The sequence below is a fragment of the Eptatretus burgeri genome, chromosome 3 (genome assembly GCF_056783735.1).
Source record: "Eptatretus burgeri isolate ZD-2024b chromosome 3, Ebu_testis_v1, whole genome shotgun sequence".
NCBI classification, from domain to species: domain Eukaryota; kingdom Metazoa; phylum Chordata; class Myxini; order Myxiniformes; family Myxinidae; genus Eptatretus; species Eptatretus burgeri.
The window spans coordinates 131,174,543-131,194,542 of NC_140963.1; the positions used below are offsets into that span (position 1 = coordinate 131,174,543).

General features: G+C 44.8%; 1 pseudogene across 1 annotated transcript in view; it reads right to left on the bottom strand.

Moving 5' to 3' along the window:
* Positions 1 to 20,000, bottom strand: part of LOC147030986 (uncharacterized) — a 45,037-nt pseudogene that overhangs the window by 1,471 nt on the left and 23,566 nt on the right. Inside the window, exon 3 of the transcript XR_015056610.1 lies at positions 1 to 5,264. This exon is cut by the window's left edge and continues 1,471 nt beyond it. The product of XR_015056610.1 is annotated as an uncharacterized LOC147030986 (transcript). The remainder of the gene's footprint in view (positions 5,265 to 20,000) is intronic.

A 20,000-nucleotide genomic window follows, 5' to 3' on the forward strand; every position in this document is an offset into this window, starting at 1 on the left:
CCAAGGACGATCTATGCAAAAACTTATGAAATGTACCATCCTTGTAATGCCGGGGTGGCAGAGAGAATTGTGCAGTTTGATTCAGGTATCTGTACTGATTGCCGAGCAGTATGCTCTGGATAATGTGTCTGCCACTGTGTTCTCCCTCCTAGATCAGAACTTTATATCGAAGTTGTAGCAGGCAAGTTCAATCCTCCATCTTTGTGTTTCATCATCCTTGATCTTTCCCAATTGCTTGGAGTTGAACGTGAAGGCTACAGACTTCTGATCAGTGATCAGGATGAAATGGTGCCAAGTCAGATAGACGCCACTTGCGCAACGATTCAACAATGGCACATGCCTCTATCTGCACTGAAGAATATTTGCTTTCACTCGCATTCAGTGTCTGAGAGAAAATGCCACTGGTCTCCCGGCTTGGTTAAGAGTGGCAGCTATCGCAATGTCAGAAGCATCTGTCTCAACAATAAATGGAACGGATTCATCAATAGAATTAACCACTGATTTCTCCGCCTCTGCTTTTATATAATTGGAAGCTTGTTGGGCTGCATTAGACATAGGAAAAGAACCAACCTGAACAAGGGGGCCAACCTTCTTTGAGTAGTTTACAATCAACTGAGAGTAGTACGAAAATGTAACCCAGTGCTCGTTGCAGAGACCCCTTTATCCACAAGAAGGGGAAAGTCACGAAGTGGCCGAAGTCTCTCTGGGTCGGGCCTAATTAACCCATTCGAAATTGTTTTTCCCAAGAGACCAATTGAGGCTACAGAGAACGATCATTTATCAGGGTTGAAGGTGAGGTTTAACTTCTTGGCAGCCTCGAGAAATTTGTGAAGATTAGTGTCATGCTGTTCCTTACTTTTGCCACAGACAGTACTGTTATCCAGGTAAGCATAGGTATCAGTAAGTCCGTTATCAGCAATAAACTGTTCCATCACCCGTTGGAAAACAGGCGACTCCATTTTTCACCTCGAATGGAATTGTGCAAAATTGATACAACTGCCCACATGCCTCAAAGGCAGTATACGGTTTGTCTTCATCTCTAATAGGGACCTGGTGTTAAGCGGACTTCAGGTCGATAGTACTGTATAGTTGATACTGCGCTACCTTGTTGACCAAATCATTTATCTTTGGTAGTGGGTAGGCATCGAGTTGCGTGGAGCGGTTGACTGTCTGCGAATAATCAATCACCATCTGCCTTTTTTGTCGCTCATTCGTTGTAACTACAAGTTGAGCTTACCAGGGCGAGGTGCTGGGCTCGATGATACCCTCTTCGAGCAACCTTGTTGTTTCTGACTCGATGAAACAGCTGTCTGGTGCACTGTACTTTCATGATCTAACAGCAATTGGCTTACAGTTGGGAGTGAGATTGGTGAAAAGTGGTGGATGTGGTATGGAGGGTAGCTAGCACACAGGACAGAGTGCGGTGGTTTATCTCCCCCAAACTGCACAATTACACTTTCATGATGTCTCATGAAATCTTGGCCGAGGATTACATCACCACAAAAGTCAGGTAAGATGGAGAGTCAAACGTCGTGGTATGCACAGCTCTTCAGCTCAAGGATCGCTAAACAATATCGAGCTATTCTAGTCGACCATTGATACTCTATAGATGTTATTGTAGGTAGGTAGATGCCAGGTAGATGCCATTGATACTCTATTTGCCCATGGGTGCACACAAAGTTTGTATGCATTCAGCAGCCTCTTGCACACAAAACTTTCTGAGTTGCCAGTATCCAAAAGTGCTCCACACTCGTTATCATTCACAAGCACGTTAACTGTTGCCTAAGAAAGATTTCCTACTAACGCAGCGGACATCGTAGCTCGGGTTGGGGTGTGGAATATAGCTGCAGTCCCCAGCCCATACGATCTACATACCGAAGCGAAATGTCCCGTTTTCTTGCACTTATTACACACGGAATCCCGCCCGAGTGGGACAAACTCATTGAGGATGTCAAAATTCCCGGCCGAAAAAGCACTTCTGTTGCTTTCAAGCGGTGGCGACTACTTGAGAGATATCTGGAGGAATAGGTTGATAAGTCCTTGTTTTGGCTTCAGCCGTAGGTTTATTGACCGAAGAAGTTGTGATGGGGTTCAGGGGTATTATAGGTGCTATCGTTATATATTATATATGTTATAGGTGCTATAGATATATAGGTTATATATCTCGGAACACTGTGCTTGATCAAGAGCCCGAGCCTGGTCAAGAGCTGTCGTGAGATCCAACGTTTTATTCTCGAGCCGTTGGCGAATGACACGAGACTGCAATCCACTTCTGAAGGCATCCCAGATGGACTCCTTTCATTTCTCAGCAGTCACTGCTTTGTAATTACAGTCTCCACTAAAATGCTTCAATGCCTGCAGCAATTCATCAAGGGTTTTACCCAGTTGTTGTCGATGACTCGCAAATAGGTGCCATGCATAGACTTCATTCTTCGGTCTTACATACTTGTTCGTAAGGTCTCTATCGTAGTGTCCTAGTCTTCACAGTCAGCGATATACTCATACACACTTGGAGCAACATCATTTACGAGCATACTTAGCTTCTCTGGTCTGTGATGCTCAATTGCTCTCAAGAAGTTGTCGAATGTCTTGTACCAGTGGTTCCATTCCTTTACAGCATTGTTCGAGTTTGCGTTTTCTTCAAACCATTCAGGACGGAAGAACTTGTCCAATATGAAAATTCTTGCTGAGTAAACGGAGGGTGAAGGTGGTGGTCACGTTTCATCAGAATTGTGTGTGTAATTTCTCAGAAGAAAGCAAACACCTCTTTTGGGGGCAAACTCCCCTTACACCCTCTTAGACCCTGATTTTTCTAATGTTATGAACAAACTTTGGTACATCATGGGTGGTGAAGGTTGTGCTCAAGTTTCATTGAAATTGTATGTGTAGTTTCAGAGAAGAAAGCAAATACATATTTTGGGGGGACAAAACACCCCTTACATTCTCGAAGAACTCGATTTTTCTCGTCATGAACAAACTTTGGTACATCGTGGGTGATGAAGGTTGTCGTCAAGTTTCATCAGAATTGTGTGTCATTTCTGAGAAGAAAGCAAATACCTCTTTCGGGGAACAACCCTCCGTAAACTCCCTCTGTAGACCCCCTCAGACCCCGATTACTTTCAATGCCACGAACAAGCTCTGGTACATCACAGTTGATGAAGGTTGTGCTGAAGTCTCATCAGAATTGCATGCGTGGTTTCTGAGAAGAAAACAAATATCAATTTTGGGGGGCAACCCCGTAAATCCCCTTCGGACCCGATTTTTTTTACATGCCATGAACAAACTTTGGTAGATACACGGTGATGAAGGTTGTGGTGGTGTCATCAAAATCGTATGTGTAGTTTCAGAGAATAAGTTGCAAGTATTTCTGGACGGAGGGACGGACGGACTGATGAATGGATGACTCGCCATCCCATAAGCTCCCCGGAACGTACCAGGTGAGCTAAAAATGGATCCTTATTACCTGTCTATTAAACCATTTGTCATTTCCATCCACCCACCGTTTTCTCTTCCTACGCTCGTTCAAGAACCATTTTCTAAATTACGTGATGCTATTTCCCTCCTCTTCGCTCCGAGCTATGGTTATAAGTGAGTTCATTGAATTACAAGAGAATGAAATAGATAAAGAGCCCACATTTTTGAAAAGGCCTGATGGTTGTCAAGACGACCATAAACATGACATGCAAGGCCAAAAACAGGTCTACATATACACAAATCGTGGTCTGTCACATTATACAACGATTCTGTACAAACATTTATACCTGATATACCACCTTACAAAAAATGTTGTTCGAAAAGATATCACTTTTTGATAGGAAAGAAAACAGCATTTCTTGCCATCTGCATTGTAAAGGCCTGATGAGAATATTCTTATGGTTTTTTTTGTCTTTACTTGACGACCTTTATGAGATAAGCAATTGCATGATTTCTGTGGCACACCGCTTGGCTATTGTTTACAATTTCAGCAAATATTGCTTTAAAGATACGTGACAAGGAGTGACCACCAACCTAACATCTCATCCAGCACTGTGTGCCAAAGACTGATTGCAGGAGGTCTCCATGGCAGAGTTGTGGCAAAGAAACCACAGAATAAGGTGAAAAGACTGAAATTTGCAAGGAAACACCAATATTGGGCGACTGAACAATGGAATCGGGTACTGTACTTTGATGAATCAAAGTTTGAAATTTTTGGATCTAAGAGATGCCGATTCCTACGCTGAAGACCTGAAGAACGTTACGACATGCAATGTTTGCAGCGTACTCTTAAACACAGAAGAGGCTCTGATTGTCTGGGGTTGTATCTCAGCTTTTGGTGCAAGAAAACTTGGTAAAATCAATGGGATGCTAACAAAATAGAACTTCAAGCAGATACTGAAACACTATGCAGTTCCAAGTGGAAATCGTGTAATCGGAAGAGGATTAATTTTCCAAGAAGATAATGATCCAAAACACACTTCCAATATCGTAGAATACTTGGAGAACAAGATTCCAGCTCATGTGCTCAAAGTTTTAGAATGACCATCCCAGAATCTGGACATGAGTCACATCGAGGCCACATGGGATTACCTGGAAACAGAGAAGAACAAGATAAACACAGCTAACCATTCAGAACTGTGGAATATACGACAGGATGTTTGGCATTATATTCCTGCAAGAGTTCTTCAGTCGTATACAGGAAGCATGGGTAAGAGATCGATGTCACTCAAGAAGGTAAAGGAAGGCGACACAAAGTATTGATTGATACTATAAAATAAATGACACCGGTTTTGTTATTTACTTAACCAGTTTGTTACATGCTCATTTATAAAGGCTGGTCATCTCTCTTCTACCGAGATAAACCATAGTGTGTATTTGTGTATTTGTCTGTCCCCCTTCATAATGATGATTTGAGATGGGTTTTAAAGGCCAATCTTTTGACATGACTGTGGTCACTATGATCTATTTCTGAGGATAGAAAACAACTCGAAAAACATTTTTACATGAAAGAGTAATTATGTCTCTTCGATTAGAATTCTAGACGGTGACTTGCAAACCAAGCCTTGAGGGCGATGCACAAAAGCGTTTTTTAAAATAATAATAAATGCAAGGCACAGGGAGATGAAATTCGCTGCATGTGATATGCAATGCACACAGAGTAAAACGAGTGTTCATTTACTTCTGTAGGATGTCTAATAAATAAAGAAGATAGAAGCACACCACTGACGCTCGACCGAGGCTTCAGGCTTTCGCAGGCTCATGAGGCTGCACCATCAAAATGAAACGTCCTGTAAGATAAAAAAAAAAATACGGTCACATTTGTACATGTAGTGTTTTAAAATATGGTAATGCTTTTTCTTGCTAGAAAACATCATATGTTCCAGTCTCCTTGAATATTTCAAGGAAAATAACTCCAACCCATCATTTTTGATGGGCTTTTATACTTTATATATAATGGAGGGAAAGTATGATGTATGTATGCATGTTTCATGTACTTCTCCATGAGGATTTCACCAAGGAAGCTGAAATTATCAGGGATTAATGAGGGCACTGAAATTGTGCCGGTGCAAATTTCATTTGATTCGATGAAGTTTTGAAAAAAAAATTCCCATCCATCTTGGCATTTTCTTCCTCTGGGGGGAGAGGGTGCAATTGGAATTATCCAAGCTATACAACCATGATGCCTTATACATGCGCATAAGTAGTATGCATGTTTTTGCTTCAAATACATAACCGAGGTTATTTTAATTTGCGGGAGCGATTGAGGGAGCACTCTGTTGCCTATACACCACCCATATAAAGGGATGTGTCAGAATAACTTGTTGAATGCTTAGAACAACATAGCGCATAGGGCGTTACATTGCTATGGTATTACTAATCATAAAGCATAAAGATGATCCCCCTCCTGGTCGCTCCTGTAGGGAGCAGGTGCTTCTCATTTATAATAATAATAATAATAATAATAATAATAATAATAATAATAATAATATACACACAAGACTGTTTTCAATGATTTCAATATGTCTAAATATATAAAAGCTCTGTGTATTTATTTCTCTGTCACTCAGGAAGTGACCTCACATTTTTGTAAGTGCCCACTTTTGTTGATGAAAGGGAGCACATGCAATGTCAGTGTTAGTGCCATTCACCATTTTGTTTCCACAGCTGAGCGAAGCTTTGTCAGCTTGAGCCTGGTGTTGGCGCAGTGGTTAGGGCAGCGGCTTGGGATCCAAAAGGTCCTGAGTTCAAGCCCCGTTGGGCCACTGAATTAATACACCAGGGGGTTGACTCAGCCTGTCATCCTTCCGAGGTCGGCGAAATGAGTACCAGTATACTGGGCCGGTGTATACCCCGGTTAAAATAGGTGTACCATATCCCTGTGTCGTAAGAGGCGACCAGGGTTGCGTCAGGAAGGGCATCCGGTGTAAAACATGTGCCAAATCACTATGCGCATCATACGGATGATCCGCTGTGGCCACCCCTAACGGGAACAGCCGAAAGAAGACGAAGAAGAAGCGAAGCTTTGCCAGCGATCCACATTTGTTATGCTTTTGTGCGAACCCAATTTTCCCGTTTAACGGGTTAATAAGCCAATTTCACGAAATGCTATCAAGCCCACTGTTGATAACTACACAAGGTTTCATCAAAACGGGAACTTATTATGGGGAGTAAAGGAGAGGAAAAGGCGATCACAGATGGTAACAATAATAAATTAACCCAACGTGCCCCAGGAACTATGACGGCATTAACACATTCACCTTAGCTCTTTCACTTTGGTGGGACTTGGGACAGAGAAAGGAGATGACGAGACAAAGAGAGAAAACCTGTGCACCCAAGTGAATGCACTCTGCTCGTGAACGGTGTCGGTGCTCCTTGAACACGCATGAACTGGTAGACACGCTCCTTGACCCAGTCGGCTGTTGGGGTCCCATTTGGCATGCTGCAGTCTGGTGCGAGGTAGAGTCCCTTTATAGAGAGAGTAGCGACATAGAGGGTCCGGAAAAATCTAGTCACGTGATTGCGTGGAGCCATTTTGAGTCCATCGCGGACAGGATCGGACGCATATCGGTCAGCGTTTTAACGTTGCCGCTGTACGCAGCGGGTTCTCATTCATGTTTTACATCGATTTTACGACAAAATGACAGGTTGCTGCACCTTTGGGTGCACAGATAGAACGGAGAAGGGATTCAAGATGTATAGATGTCCATCAGATGCTAAAAGACGGAAAATCTGGGAGAACAGAGTCAGTCGTGTTGGATGGAAAGCAACTTCTTCGTCAGTTCTCTGCCAGGTCGGTGTGATGATGGTAATGGTCCCATATGCGTATATTTGTGTGCTGCGTGTGAGACTGGCCTTTGCTTTGGCTTTCCAGGCTTGTTATCTATTGCTCGTGGATTAATTAGCATTTGAAGGGGAAGGCATCTTTATTTAAAATTAAGTTTGAGTTAGAGTCTTCGAGCTCGATCAATTAATATAGGGTCTAGATCATGTCTCCAAAGTCAGACTCGGACTCAAAGTCAAAGTCAAACCAAAGTCAAAGCAAAGACGAATGAATGGAGAATGGGCTAACACGGCCCACTCTTCAAAGGCAGGGTTAGGGTCAACACTAACCCTAATTCTGACCATAACCCCAACCCTAAACCTGACCCTAAACCTAAATCTAACCCTAACCCTAACTTTTAAGAGTAGGTTGTACCAAAGATTTAAAATATATTGGTGTGGATGTAGACTGCCAGATCTCAGGATACTAAACAGGTCGACACCCTATAGAAGCAGAGAAGGGAGCCCATCTAACTTCGGAGTGCAGAATGGTCGGTACTGGCTTTTACCTTCAGGGAATGAGGAAAACATGAGGGAAACATAAGGGAAATGAGGGAAACAGGGAATGAGGGGGCCAGGTGGGGTGGGCTACTTTATTTTTGGTGGGATTAATATATGATCTGCAACATGCAGCAAAGTTTAGATTAATAATTTAAATATGAAAATTAAACAAACACAAATATATACCCACACACGATAAACAAGGTCAAGCAACTGCAGAAATACAAAGATAACTCTTAACATTGTATTGTACATGTATAAACAGGGAGGTGAGAGTTCGAGTCTCGCTCTCGCCTCCCTGAAATTAAAATGAGGCTGAAATAAGCAGCACGTGGACTTGTCTCGTTTATTCCTTCTTTGTCATGGTTCTAAATGTCTGTGACTGTTAAATCACAACCAGCTCTGTGAATTTCTTCTTTATCATATGGCTCTTAGTTGTCATAAATCTTCTATTTTGTCATCTTCACATAATTTGTCCATTATCAACATGGAAAAGACCATTCCCATCTCTCATACATAGAGAACAAAATGGAATACACGGTTCAATGCACTAGCGCCATACGGCGGCTCCGCACACGCACTGCACTGAATGGACTCAAAATGGCGTCAAATCGTTAGTTGTCGCTACTCTCTCTATAAAGGGTCTCAAGTGCGAGGCTTGTCCTCATAGTGTTCCTCTCTGGAACTCATAAAATCATGACCCAAGGATTGCATGAACCCCCAGCAACCCATACGCCATGTTCTCCACCTTGGGCCACTCAACAAAGCACGAACCACAAAGAATACAGAACCATGAAGGACTAAAGAAGCATCGAAGAACCACAAGCCAACAATGAGCAAGCTAACCCATAACCAACGACCAAATGCACATGCGGTGTGCATGCTTTTATAATGTCCGATTGCATCATTTGTGGCACACTTCCATTGGCTGACACAGCCTGACAGATGGTGATTGATGGCACTTGCCCATTAGCTAGCACGTCAGGAAAATTCCACACTTTTGACAGATGGTGTTTTAGGGGCATGCTTACCAGCCCGATGGCCTTGAGCCTGATAAATACCCAAATATGGGCATGTATCTGGCACATCTCATGTCCTTGCGCTGACCCCACAATCGCGCTCTTGGGCCACATCAATTGGCTGTTTATGTAAAAAAGAAACTCGAAATAAGGACAGATAATTGATGGGGAAGGCTCAATAATATGTAGAGAGGGGAAAGGTGGAGTGTAGATAGAGACACCCGGGTGGGGGAGACGAAGTCTTTCTAAACACGTGCTTGAGATGCGTTATCATTTCCAGCAATTGCACCACACTCACACTAACCTGTGCTATGAAATAACTATTCCAATCTATCCCCCATTTAACCTCAAGACTGGATCTATAACACTGCCCCCTTCTCTATGGAAGATTCATCCCCGAGTCTGCGGTAAGGATAGCGTCAGGTTGGCCATTTATCAAACACACAACTCTCCTCCTTCTGGAACCCACATTCAATGCATCAAAAAGTTCATTTCCCTCATCTAGGTGTGAAATAATTTATATCCATCCTCTCACTATACACAGTACTTATGCTCTATCAAAATCAGAAATTCAACAACTATTTATTCGGGGTAGTGGCTCCGAGGAAGGGTAGTGGCTCCAAGGAGGGGAATTACATTCTTTATTCTGTTCATTCCCCTCGTGGCAGCTCCTCCAGTTTATTCTTTATTGGCCTATCTAGCGGGCAAAACAATCATGTTCAGCATCTGGCATCAACTTCCAGGTGAAAGCAATAATGATAACTGGCTCATAGGTGGGTTATGTAGGTGGTTGTTCGTGCAGCCGACAGCAGGCAAGATGGCTGGCTCTACCCAAATCCATCCCAACTCTATTTCCAATCTGGTTCCATTAATCCCACCGACTCGATCTCTCCCAATGTATCTTTTCCCCTCCCGGAAAGGAAGCACAGGCACATGTGTTGACTCAAAAGTTGGAGTTACGTGGCCCCACCTGGCCCACCCGTGGAGTGGCCCGATGGGGATTCTCACCCTTCACTTACAATTTGGGACTCGATGGGTCCTCGCAAAAGCCATCCACCCCATCCCTATTCTTTCCAGCGGCCGCAACCTTTGAAAAATTACATTAAAAAACACCTTTTCATTTTACTTTGAACAAATGTTCATCACCATCTCAGATCATCACTATCTCAGATCATCACCCAATCGCAGACACTTTCCCATTGCAGACAAGTCGATGGTCGTTCTGTCTTCTACTGCCCATTTTTGGTCTTGCACCCTCTGCTCTTTCTGTGCTCTGTTCCCCCCATGTTTCTGCAAAGAGCATGCGGTGCACCATCAACCCCCTTCTGGTGAAACTCCCAAAATTCAGGATCACAGCTCACCTCCACTCATTCGTTCCTCTTTTTTCCAGCCTGTGGAACCAACTTCCACATTATCTTCAATGTAATTCTTCCATACAGATTTTCAAGACAGCTGTTAATCATCATCTCAGATCACCCCTCATCCAAAAACATGATCATTTCTACCCCCGTTAAACCCCCCACCCTCCACCCCTCCAAATTTCCAGTTTTTCCTTCCTGAGAGTTTGCTCCTGTATCCATCTTGTCCACCCCCTGCATTTTCCCCTACCCCTCATTCTTAACCACATTCCTTGACTGGCTGTCTCCATCTATTTTGTCTCTCGGCCCTGCTGTCACCCCCCCCCGCTTTCTGCGGTTCCTTTTGTTCTGTTTTGTCTTGTTCCGCTGTGTGTTCTTGCTCTTCCATAAGCCTGGACGTTATACACAAAAAAAACCCTTCCATTGTGGCTCCAACAACCATTTTACCTGTTGCTGGTGCCATTCTCGAATTTGGGAGGAGGAGAGGAGGTTGGGACCATACTTTGTGCAGAGCGTTGGTGCTGTTTAAGCAGTCTCCTTGTTATTGGGCACAATCCTGGACGGGTCGCCACTCCGACACAGTATACCAGCAAGCTGTCACTCATTTTGCCGACCTCGGAAGGATGACAGGCCGAGTTAACCCCACCTGGTATTAATTCAACAGCTGAACGGGATTTGAACTCAGGACCCTAGGATCCAAAGCCCGCCACCCTAACCATTAAACGAACACCAGGCATATTTTGGAGCTGGCCCTAAATTTTGCTTTCCTGTGCTCCAGCACAATCTCGTGGCTGGACAAGGTGACCCACTTCGCCTGCTCAACAATGTGGCACCACCAAGTTCCTGAGACCACCCTGAGTGCTACCACACTCCAACCAAAATGTGATGGCTTCTCTGGCACCCTTGCTGGGTACTCCTTGACACATTCCACCTCAGGTCCACCACTTTCCTTATCTGTACTCAGACCGAAAACAACAAAAATGTAGAAATCACTCATGCCCTTCCGACATACTGTGGCCTCTGTTGCTCAAGGCGCTCAGGGCCTGAGTAAATCTTACACCAAACTATGGCTCACACTTGGGCCACACTTCTAGCCCTTAAATACATATTTGCACACATTTTATTTTCTTGCCATTGTTACCCAGCACCGTGGCAGCCTTCATTTTTCGAATCATTTGACTCCCCCCCTTCCCCCCCAACCTTACTCTGAGATGGAGATTCCTTCCACTAGGGAGTGCTATTCTCACCACTCATTTCAAACTTCCTTCACACAATCCTTCTCCTCCTCTTCCCTTTTATAGGAGAGGTGGGGTCCGATGGCACTGTGCTTCTGTCCTGCCTTGACCATGATACTCCTCCACCCTCCTTCTGTCCTCATCAAACTCTCTCCATTCTCCAACCAGCACTATTTTATTGATATTCCTCCTCACACAATCCTCCCATCTCAGCCACAGTTTACTTTTTTTCCTGCTACCTTATTCCCTCAACCTATCCACTCTCATTCTCTTCTTTCTTTTTTACGAGCAAAATCGAAGATTTTTAAAGTATATTGGTCAGTCGATTTCGTTATTCTGTCTGTTTATCACCTGCAGGTCACAATTCGAAACCGATCGTCATGAAATTTTACCAAGTTGTAGGGGTAGTCTCAACTGAGAAGCCTTTTGATTTTGAGGTCAAAGTTATAAAATAGTCATTTTTCTTCCGATTGACTTGAAATTTGAACAAGATTTGCATGTTGCATCACTGAATTGGGAAACCAACTATTTTTGAGGTCAAAAGGTCAAAGGTCAATTCAAGGTCAAACTTATAAAATCATCAATTTTTATCTGAAAAAGTCTTCCGTTTTCATCCAATTGGCTTGAAAATTAAACAGCAATTTTATAGTACATCACTGAATTGGGAAACCAACTATTTTTGAGATCAAAATGTCAAAGGTAAACTCATGGTAAAACTTCTAAAATCATCAAATTTCATCTGAAAAATCGTTATTTTTCATCTGATTAACCTGAAAATTAAGTAGCAATTGCATAGTGCATCACTGAATTTGGAAACCAACTAGTTTTGAGGTCAAAATGTCAAAGGTCAAACTTCTAAAAATCATCAAATTTCAATCTGAAAAATAATCAATTTTCATCCGATTGACCTGAGCTTTGATTAATATTGTCAATTTTAATCTGAATGAAATGGACAATTTGATGTATCCATGACAACCTTTGGAGAGGTGGGGGGTGGAGGGGTGGATTTTGCAAGTATCGTGCTCTGCACGATATCTTTTTATTGTTTATCTCTTCACTCCTTTTTTATTTCCCCTAGCCTCAATACTGGAGCTACCTGTTTCTGTCTCCTCTTTTAATTAATTATTTTCTCCATGCTCTCGATTATCTCTTCTTCTAATTTATCTGGCTCTATTCTATCTATCTATTTTCTGTACACTTCCCTCAACTTGGTGCGATTTTCCACAACCCTGACTTGGCTGGCCACTATCCTGAGATCCATGGCCCTCATGTCAGCCAAGTTGATTGATATGGCTTGGCCAGCTTGTTCTTCAGCTTGGGTTGGCCAGCCTCTATTGCCTTTCAGCTTGGGTTGGCCAGCCTCCATTTTGCCCATTATATTTGCTCCCATTCTCTGGAGCATTGCCATCATGGCCGTCAATTGTTGGCTAAAGTCGAGCAGCAGTGGTGATGCCGGCCTACTACTGCTTGGCACTGGGATAGTGGAGGGCTCAGGGCCACTGGGTGGCTCCTAGCAACTGGGTAGGGGAGGCAACGCTCCACTGCACCCTTGACCGAGCCCTCTATTTCCATCTCTCACAGGGCCTGTCTAAATGTGTCCCTCCACCACAGGGGTTGGGATTGCTCTCCAGACCACTTTTTGCCCTCTACCAGGGTTGCTCTCCAAGTGCAAATGGGGGGTTTCTCTCCATCGTGCTTTTTGTGATGATTTATTTTTAACTTTCAATTTAAAATTACTTTAAACCCAATTTGTTTCAATTTGGATTTGAGGGGACCAGTTGTTCCCCATCAGGTCTGACTTCCACTTCCGCTTAATGGATACCAGTGTAACAGTCGCAGAACTTCAACATCGTCATGCTGCTGAGCGGGTCAGGGATGAGAAAGTCGACGAGAAATTTAGACACAAATTGGTGGCTCAGACACACGACTGTGGCTTATATGCCTGACAGAATTGGTGTGTGTGTGTGTGTGTGTGTCTGTGTCTGTGTCTGTGTCTGTGTGTGTGTGTGTGTGTGTGTGTGTGTGTGTGTGTGTGTGTGTGTGTGTGAGTGTGCGTGTGTGTGTCCGTGGGCCCCGTCTGTTAAGTAGAATCATTAAGTGCTTGCGTTATTGTACATTGGAATATATTCGGTTGTAATCTGCTCTTTGTCTCCCTTCCCCGTTTTTGCCCATTATTGTAAATAAATTCCCTATTGTTGAATGTCCCAGCTCGTCTTTGTCCTTTCTATCATTGGTTTGCCGCGCTGCGAACGGGAATTAGGAGGCCTCATTGTTGCCGTAATCGTGCAATTGGCTGGCAGGGTTCTGGTACTCTCCGCTCGGGGTATGACTCGGATCCGGCTCGGTAACGGCCCGGATTGCGCAGATCCTGCCGAGGGTGAATTTCCCCGGTAGTTTGACGACGTGGGTAATTAGGTATATTGAAATTGGCAGTTGACCCTACCCAACGTGGTCGACCTATTGGCGATCTACAGTCCGATAAGGGACCCGTGACCTTTCGGATTTATCTGAAAGGTACGACCTAAATTCCGGGTGGTCGGTGGAGCCAACTCTACTGCTCCCCCTTGCAGTCGTGCTCACCACCGAGACCCGGCCCCACAACAGTATATCAGACTTTTCATTTCCCACTGCTGAAGTCTGCTTGTTAACTTATGTAATTTCATGAATAATTAATTCATTCAGGTTTTTGCCACCCTCCAAATTTTGCAGCTCCAGACGACCGCCTCGTTTGTCTAGTGGTTACACTGGCCTTGCTTGTTCTGGATCTGGGCACCCATCACAAAGGCACTGTGCGCCTCCTTGGTCTGTGGCAAAGACAAAAGAGTGGGAGACAAAGAGAGCCAGTGAGACGAACAAGGCAAGAGTGCAAGAGATCCAGAGCATGCGCATGTACATGCCAGTTTTTACCCCCCAGCACTGCCCACAGTTGGTCCTCATTGATAACTGCTCAGGATGGGGGTGGTGCTCTTTGCCCAGCATTCATCCTATCCCCCCCCCAAACTCCCTCGTCCAGAATGTTTCCGCAGCTGTAAGGCTGCTTATATCGCAGTCTGGTGTTGTCGGTAGGATTTGGCATACCTGCTCTCCGTTTCCCACTTCGCTGACATGGCTTGCTCACAACAGCCAAACAATTCGTTACTGGTCCATTGAAGCGCAAAGCATTTCCATTGTGCCTTTTTGTGGCCGCAACTCTTCACCTGGCCCCGCCCGCTTTACGGAGAGGTTTTTACACATACAATCTTACTCCAAGCTCGAGTCTATAAATTACATACGCTGCCTCCACAGTGTCACACATTTAACAAGACGGCTTACTCTGACATCTCCTCTCTTTAAAAAAGTAAATCTATGCTACGCATCACACGGACCATGCAATCTTTTAACAACAATCACATGTGGATCCCTCACCCCTTCCACCGAACAACATATATATATATATATATATATATATATATATATATATATATATATATATATATATATTACTTCTGTTAACGTCTGCGCGTAATTTGACGTATCTTCTCCAAAACTGCCAGACAGATTGTCGCCACTTTCGGCATGCGGGTGCTCTGTGGTCTAATGAACAGCATGGACTCTGTGAGATCGCGCCAGACGGACAGGTTTGGGAATTTTTGGTGATTTTCTAATTTTTACATTCGTTTGCATGGCGACGTGTGACGTCACCGCTGAGAGGCGTAATTCCGTCATGACATCATCGATCATTCGCTGACGTCATTACGTCTGTGGTCGACAGACCGTCACCGCTGAGAGGCGTAATGCCACTCCTCGAAAACAGCGTCTGCAATGTAAAACCCTCTTCTGCACATGCTGACTACCTCAGAAGGTGAATTTGACACAAAAAATGTAACAAGAAACATTGTATTTTAAAAAAAAATTATTTCTGTTAACGTCTGCGGGTAATTTGACGTTTCTCCTCTGAAACCGCTGGCAGGAATGTGCTCATTTCCCATATACTAGGGTTTCTTAATGTGACGAAGACGATGCACTAAATTTCTCAGCTGGAATTGGATGACAACGTGGCTTCAACAAGATTTTCAACCCATCGACGGCCGCATTTATTCCCGTTCGGTCGCCATTGCTGAACTGCTCTCCGGTAAGTGCTGCCATCTATCCAAAAATATGAACTTGAGTAAGGGAGTACTCATTGCATCAAACACTGAACATAAACACAACTGATAATAAATAGTACAGCTCAGAACATCAGCAATGGTTGTTATGTTTTATAAATCAGCATGGAAGGAGGGGAACGATGAGCGCCAGAGCTCTGCCAACATGATGTACCCCGATTGGCTCTTTCCCAGACTGAACACGCCCTCTTGGACTGCAAATTTGTGTCTGAAATCCAATGTACTTCCCAGACTGAACACGCCCTCTTAGACTGTCAATTTGTGTCTGAAATCCAATGTACGTCCCGGACTGAACACGCCCTCTTAGACTGTCAATTTGTGTTTGAAATCCAATGTACTTCCCGGACTGAACACGCCCTCTTAGACTGTCAATTTTTGTCCGAAATCCAACGTACATATTAAAAACACCCGAAAATAAGTTGCAATAGGCCTACGTCCAGATAACATCAAAGGCTATAATCTGAAGGTAGGGGGAACCAAGGAACGGGTATGAGGTCATCCCTTCATTGCTCGGATTCTCTTCTTTTCTTTGTTCTTCGAAAGCGCGGTGTCCGACAATAGATTCTGTACCTTGAATGTGTGCGTGTTAACTATTCAAATTAAAGAGGTGTTCGATCGTCGGATGCACCCAAACAACTGCCGTTCATTACATTATTGTCAATATCAACCGCCATCGTTACCTGTGTTCTGTCTTGCATGTGTGATCTTCAAATTAAAGCATCCAAGCGGTGTTCGATCGTCGGATGTGCGCCAAAAAGTGTCGTTCATTGAAATTTGAATTCTGATTCTCGGTCACCCTCCACTGCTCCTGTTCAGTCTAGGGCTCGGCCTATATCATGTTAAACTTGCCCCATCAGACACTAACCTTCCAGTCACACTGCAGAAGATGCACTTTCCAGTCAGACTCGCATACTCGATGACCATAAACAAACCCAGGGACAAACATTTGACAAACTCGGAATATACCTCCCAGCCCCCGTGTTCTCCCATGGCCAACTATATGTTGCATTTTCACGTGCAAGAGGTTACTCCTATATATCTATCAAAGTAGACAATAATTCCTCACAAGGACTGTTCAGCAACAAGACACTCACCCAAAATGTCATCTACAGGGAGGTCCTTTAGAAAAGTAAGGACAGGTACCCATAGTGCATCACATGCCTAATGATACCCTCCCCAGCTTCCCATAACATTAACTATTATGCCTCATCCACCTTTTGCCACCCATTCAACTCCGTACGGAGCACGGGTATATGCTCGTATATATATATATATATATATATATATATATATATATATATATATATATATATATATATATATATATATATATATATATATATATATATATATATATATATATATATATATATATATATATATATATATATATATATATATATATATATATATATATATTGTTACTGGCCAGGGTCAGCCGCCAACCGACGCTCTGAACGGAGCTGCAAGTCGAGTCGGCCCGACCGATCGCCCGGAATATAGATCGCCGTCGGGATAACTCCGAGCGACGGATCCTTGTACAAGAACCGAAATACGCCAATCGGCAGATCACGTGGGGTAGGGTCGATTGCCAATATTCAATTTATCTAAATACCCACGTGATCCAACTACCGGGGTATTCCACCCTCGATGGAACAAACCGCCGAGGCGAGCTTGTCCGTGCGTGATTCTGAGCGGCGTAATCGCTGAGAACCATAGGTCCAAATGTCCCTCTATTACGGCAAACCAACGGCTTTCTCACTCCCAACACACGAAATGTTCAGTCAATGAGGGAATGGATGCAACGAGCAGGTTTACATTCACACAAGGACATTTATTATAATGAAACACATATGCAATTAAATGAGGCAAAACACCTATGCAATTATACAAGCAACAAAAGCACGACAAAAGAACTACAACCGTCGACTTATTATGTACAGTCATTTACACTTAGCAGCAGTTCCTACTTATTAGACGGGCTCACGGACACACGTACGCACACACAAGAAACGGTGGCTGAGGCCTTTAATCACGAGCTCCAGCTCGGAGGACAGGTGAGCTGAAACTCAGAGCTTGACTCGATCCTTTCCACCTCGTGTGGTCTTCAACTTGTCCAGACCCGGGCTCCAGCGAGAGCGAGCTGGATCCAATCGCCGCGATCCTTTCCGAGCTCCCGCGAATCCTCCTGCGCTTCTCAACACGTGCCGGTGAGACGAGGCGCCGATCCTTCCTGTCGATCGTCACTTCCCCGAGGATCCAACTCCAAGAAGAGGCCGATGCGTCGCACCAAGCCGGGAAACAAAATGGAGAACAAAAAGCTCCACGAACCAAGAAGAAGAGGAAGGAGAGGAAGACGAGGAAGAAGCCTCCACTCGCAGCTCGAGCCGAACAACTGGCTCAAGTTCCTTCCAAAACAAAGCAGCAGCCGAAGCTCACTGAGCCAGCCGAAGCAAAAAGCTTCCGAAGGCTTCAAGCCAAGCAAGCCAAGCAGGACCCTATGGCCTGCTGAACGACTGCTCTCTCTGAAGCAAAAAGCTTCCTCCTCCCATGGGACTCAGCACACGAACTCTGCACACGGGACTCAGAACGGGACTCTTCACGAACTCTGCCACGGGACTCCCACAAACTCAGCCCACGAACTCAGCCCTACCACGGGACTCCCACGTACTTAGCCCATGAACTAAGAAAGGATATCCCCTTTATCCTTCCCACCCCCTCCCCCGCACCCGGCATGACTCATGCCCTCGTGATCCACCCCCCCCCCGCTCAACCACGGGTGGGAGGGAGTTGTTGACATCACGGGATGGTAGGGTTCTTCTTCCTCTTCGCAGAAGAGGGGGAGGGACGTCTCCATTGTTCGCTCCCTAACTATTAAATCGATCCGCAGCGCATCTAATCGATTTCAAAACATTTAAACAATGGAAGGTGAGCTATCTAGGGAACATGCACTTATCGACATAGCTGACTTAGGGAACCTGTATGTTGTGTGCAATTGAATTCCAAATTCGTAACAATATTGTTACGAATTCTGGTCCGCCAGGCGTGCGAGCGATTGCGCAACTCCAATCGCAACCGCGTCACCCACCGGACGGACAATTCAGTCATGACCCTCCTGGAACTACCGCCAGGAGCCAGTCACATGTGGGGGTATAACCTCACCACGATCGTGCCAATTGCCCACCCGCGCAGGATAGGGTTGCTCGCCAAATTCGACCAACCTAAGTACCTGCGCGAGTAGTCGACCGGGCGATCGTACCTCGCCGCAGGTCGGCCGAGGACACAAACCGCTTAAGCAGTCTATTCCGTTCTACAGTGATAACCGAGCGGTGTTATCGCCGACCTCGATGGATCAGATTCTCTTCTTTACCCTGGGTGTTCAAAAACCACTACTAATTTATCCGCGATTCAAGATGGCACTTTCAATGGGAAAAGAGATGACGAATGGGATACATTTCACACAAGGACATTTATTACAAAGCACATATTGCACACACAACACAAGCAAGGAATCATGCAATATACAAGAAAAGCGTTACCACCGAATACAAGCAATGTACAGTCACTTACACAGGTCTAACTTATCGGGACACGGCGCCACAGCAGTCATACAAAAGCAAAAGAAATGGAAAGAAAAGACCCCCTCACAGACAAGGGGGTCAGGCTGGACCACTTGGGTCTTTATGACACGGGACCTGGGAGACCGAACGGGTCCCGCGAGACCATAGCAGGTTACCTGCCCCCTCGAGGGGTGATGGTCGGCGAGCCCTCTCCGGCACTCTCCTCTCGTGCGCGCCTCGACCCGGGACCACTGCTCGCAACCCTCACGACTTGGCGCCCAGACCGAGAGACGAGCCTTTGACGATCCAGAGCCCACTTCGACGATCCAGAGCCCGACGAGTCCAAACACGACGATCCAGAGCCCGAAGAGTCCAAACACGACGATCCAGAGCCTGAAGAGTCCAAACACGACGATCCAGAGCCCGAAGAGTCCAAACACGACGTCCCAGGCAGGAGAGAGGAAGAATCCAAACAGAAAAAAAGAATCCAATACAGAAAAACGGCTATCTCAAAGAGTCGCAGCCGATGAATCACACAAATTCCCTTTAAACAACGGTGGTATGGGGAACTATCTGCACATAAACTTAGCGTCATAACTGATCTAAGGACCCTTAATGGTGTATTGCAAATTTCCACAGCCGTAACAATATAAAAATTTTTTTTTTGAAAAATTACCATAATCTAGTAATTCTCAGTTTGTGAAATAATCCTGGTGTTGGCTTAGTGGTTAGGTTGGCGGCTTGGGATCCTCGGGTCCTGAATTCTAAGCTCCGTTGGCCGCTGAATTAATACACCAGGAGGTTGACTCAGCCTGTCATCCTTCTGAGGTCGGCAAAATGAGTACCAGTGTGTACTGCATCAGCGGCATAGCCGCATCCCAACCAA